This window comes from Dendrobium catenatum, unplaced genomic scaffold (genome assembly GCF_001605985.2).
Source record: "Dendrobium catenatum unplaced genomic scaffold, ASM160598v2 fragScaff_scaffold_133, whole genome shotgun sequence".
Classification (NCBI taxonomy): Eukaryota; Viridiplantae; Streptophyta; class Magnoliopsida; order Asparagales; family Orchidaceae; genus Dendrobium; species Dendrobium catenatum.
Genome location: NW_021318595.1, coordinates 13451547 through 13456231, shown reverse-complemented (window position 1 = coordinate 13456231; position 4685 = coordinate 13451547). Strand labels below are relative to the sequence as shown.

Below are 4685 nucleotides of genomic sequence, written 5' to 3'. Positions count from 1 at the left end.
TGTTGATGTCCTGGTAAGAACTCACGAATGTTTATAGAATTCCTCTTACAAGTAAATATTTGAATTTTAATAATTAAAATCGTTAAAATATACATTATTTGAAAAGTATAATTAAATTAATTCTATTTAAATTATTTAATAATTCAGAATAACATGTTGCAAGAAATTGAACCAGTCACGATTTGCTAGATTGAAACTAATGGTTGGTTGACCCAGTTCACATAGTGAGAAAACTGGTTTTTAAATGGACTAGGAACATCTTTTGATTTCTGCTCATAATTAAACCGGTGCAATTGGCAATGTTGATCTAGAATTTTAAAAACATGATTAGATGTAGATATTCATAGTAACTATGTATATATATATATATATATATATATATATATATATATATATAAACAACAGAAACTGGATGAAAGAGAGGATGAAAGAGAAGATGAAAAAAAACATTTTAACCTTTATATTTTTCATCATCATTAATTAACCTTATCCCAACTACTTGGGTCAACATTATGAATCATGATTTTTCATTTGATATTGGTTTATTATTACTTGAGAAGTCAAACATATAATTGAAATTTAATTTCAACTTCCATCTATCTAAATTTAAGTCTACCAATTTTTCTTCTTAATCATCAGAACTAATTTTATCAAATCATTTAATTATTAGGATAATTTTCATCATTTATTATACAATCTCAAATCATATAAATCAATTTTCACTCATTTTTCTTCAATAAATATAACTCAAATATTTTCTTCCTATTATTCAAAATTATTTATAAGTTTATGTTGATGATAAGAAATACAACTTAAAAAGACTATTTTGTATATTAAGTGAGTTTGGAGTTAAAAATTTTGCACTCATTTTTTATATACTCCTAAAGATCATGTGATGCATGATTAGATGACCAACATGAATCAAAGAAGCTCCCAACAATTAGTGCAAATTTCACTTAATCACACAAGTAAAAGTATCATCCCACAAAGATTGAAATTCCCAAGTGCCAAAATTGGAGTGATCATAGCTTGATTTAAATGCTTGAAATCTAAGTAGTGACTTAAAGCTGCAGTGTGAATCAATTGCTACAAAAGAATATATTGTAATCAAATCTTACAATGTACCCTGCAATTCTATCGAGAACATAATATCACTAACAAGTCAATATGCATACCTTCATCTTTATCATAAATTCAATACCAAAAAAGTTTCATTGATTTAACATAAGGGATCCTATTGATTACAAGACTTCACATATATATCTCTGTCATAAGGTTCATTGTGACATTTGATAAGAAAAAAACTGCGAAATGAAAATATTTTGTGATATTTATTTGTATCTTCATGTGTAGCTAATCTCATTATTATGAATTTATAATTATTTAAGAATCATGAATTGTATAAAGTAGTTTGATATTTATAATTTACTTCAATCTATTTTTAATTCCTCCAAGCTTCATTTAGTTTATGTATAGGCCATACATAAATCTAACACCTATTATGATTTAGAGTCTTGACAGAGGAGTAGAAGAATAATTAGAAGTTTTAAAATATAAATCTTTCATAACATAGAAATCTAGTTGTCAGGGTTATGAGATTTTAAGGAGATAGTAAAATTGTAGTTGGGATATCTGATTCTTCAATGAGCTTGACAGAGATTTTACAATAAGTGAATTTTTCTTTTAAGGAGTGCTGATGCTCTTATTCACAATAATAGTAGGTAGAAACCCACTTATGCAAACATGCATTTTTAAATATTATAAGTTTAGAGATTTTACAATTAGTGAATTTATCTTTTACAACTATACTTTTCTTTTTATTTGCTTTTGAATCATCTCGTTAAATAAATGAACTAATTTTATTAAGCAATATTCAAATAATTTAAAAAATTTCTAACTCCCCATGGAAACGATAGCCTTCTCATCACTTTATTACTTGATACAACATGTGCACTTATATTGAACAAATTTACACCTTAGTAAATTAATAATATTTATAGGGCCATGTAGTAATAAATAATGAGTGGAAATCTTATTTGATGTTGAAATTTAAAAGACACTTAAAAAAATTAGAAAAACAAAAATTGCAAAAAGCCTTAAAAATAGTTGAACAAATTCCATAAAATAATCAACTTAAGCCGCTTAGGGAATACACTAACCCTATTATTGAAGACATTCATCAAAGCATAAATAGACCTATCATTCAAGCTAATAATTTTAAACTAAAACCTGCAATAATTCAAATGGTACAAAACTCTTAGTTTGGGGGAACTCCAATAAAAGATCCTAATATGCATATAGTTAATTTTCTTGAAATATGCATGGCCTTTAAATACAATGATATTTCTGATGATACTACTGAACTTAGGTTATTTGCTTTCTAACTTATGGATAAATCTAATATATGGTTAAATTCATTACCCCCATAATCAATTACAACTTGGAATGACATAGACCATAAATTTTTTGTAAAATAATTTACCCCATTTAAAACTGCTAAGCTTAGAAATTATATCACCTAATTTATTCAATTAGATGGTGAATCCATTTATGAGTCGTGGGAGAGATTTAAAGAACTCCTTAAGAAGTTTCCTCACTACTCCCTCCCTAATTGGCTAATCAATCAAACCTTTTATAACGATCTTATAGGTTCTCTTAGATCAATTACTAATGCTGCTACCAGTGATTCTTTGATATCAAAGCTCTTTGATGAGGCATATACTTTAATTGAGGATATGTCTATCAATAATTTTCAATGGTCATATGAATAAGTTAATCCTAAGAATGTAGTTAATATTTATGAATTAGATTCTATCAATTTTAACTGCACAAGTAGCTACCATATAAAAAAAATTAGATAATCTTATAATCAACTCACCCCAAAATTCACCTTTGATTGTAGAATATAATATCTTTGGTTCCTTTTGTGACCAAATATAATAGAAGTATAGTCCATTCACTCTGTCCCTAAGGAACTTTTATTATGTCCGGTGTAAGGACGTAGAGGAACGTCCGGTTGGAGGCAAAATCCCGCCAAAAAACTCGGTATTTGCTTGGTACAACTAGGTATTATTTGATATTAACGAGAAATACCGCTCTTTGAAGACCAATACGGAGTTTTACCGAGCTGTACTGAGAAATACCGAGTTGTACCTAGTTTTTCTAGGAAAAACTAGGTACAAATTTTGTATAACTCGGTATTTTTCGATTTAGCTCGGTATAACTCGGTATTGGGTCTTCAAATGATGGTATTCCTCGTTATTGTTTGGTATTGCTCGGTATTTGCTCGGTACAACTCATTTTTTGGCGGGATTTGGCCTCCGACCGGACGTTCCTCTGCGTCCGGTCGGAGGACGTAATAATTGTTCATCCCTAAGAAAGGAGAATGTGACTGGGTGGAGGATTTGTATTGATTATCAAAAGCTTAATAAAGGCATTTGGAAGGATAATATCCCATTACCCATTATTGACCAAATATTACATAGATTGATGGGCATCCTTTCTACTATTTTTTAGATGTTTGTCCTAGTTACCATAAGATTTGCATTGCTCTAGAAGATTAGGATATGTCAACTTTCACTAGTCCTTATTAAACCTTTGTGTTTAGGTGTATGCCTTTTGGTATGTGCAATGCTCCTACAATATTTTAAGGATGTATATGTAAATATTTTTTTTATTTAATAGAGCAGAGCATTGAGATTTTCATGGATGATTTTTTAGTCTTTGGAATGACATTCAATATCTTCTTTGATCATTTAGAGTTAGTTTTGAAAATATTATAGGAAAAATGTTAGTTCATGGTAAAGGAAGGCAACATCCTCGGACACAAAATCTCCTAGAGGGGTATGGAGATTGATAAGGCAAATATCCAAGTGATTGAGAATTTATTACCTCCTACTTCTAGTAAGGGAGTTCAGAGTTTCTTAGGTTATGCCAAATTTTAGGCATTTCATAAAAGATTTTCAAAAACATACCAAATCACTATGTCATTTTCTTAAAACAGATATACCTTTTGACTTGGATTCTTATTGCTTAACTGCATTTGAGAAGCTTAAAAATTGCTTAGTTATTGTACCATCATCATTTCTCCTCACTAGTCTCTTAATTTTGAATTAATATGTAATGTTAATAACTATGCAATAGGAGTAGTTTTAGGGCAAAGGCTTGATAAGAAATTTCATGCCATTTACTATACTACTAGAGCTCTTTATGATGCTTAGATTAATTGTACACCAACTAAATAAGAGTTATTAGTGATAGTATTTGCCTTTGATAAGATTAGATCTTATTTAATTGGCACCAAAATAATTATTTTCACTGATCATTCTACCATCAAATACAAATTAACCAAGAAAGATGCTAAGCCCATATTAATTAGGTGGATTTTATTGATATAAAAATTTGATGTAAAGATTTTGGATAGAAAATATTATAAAAATTAGGTGGCCGATCATTTGTATATATTAGAGAGGGAAGAGTTTGAAAATAATGGTAATGACATTAATGATTTTTTTCTTGATAAAAACCTATTTTCATTACATTTTTGGAGTATGCATTGGTATGCTGACATTGTTAATTTCATTATTAGTAGGGTTATTCCCCATGACATGCCTTGCACCCAAATGCGTAAATTCATACACGATGCCAAATTATGCCTAGGATGAGCCTTATCTATTTAGGGAATG

General features: G+C 29.0%; 1 non-coding gene across 1 annotated transcript; it reads right to left on the bottom strand.

The window, feature by feature from the left end:
- Positions 1 to 2498: 2498 nt before the first annotated feature.
- On the bottom strand, positions 2499 to 2605 carry LOC114581084. The gene has a single exon (XR_003702889.1). It is a non-coding gene; the product is annotated as a small nucleolar RNA R71 (small nucleolar RNA).
- Positions 2606 to 4685: the final 2080 nt, after the last annotated feature.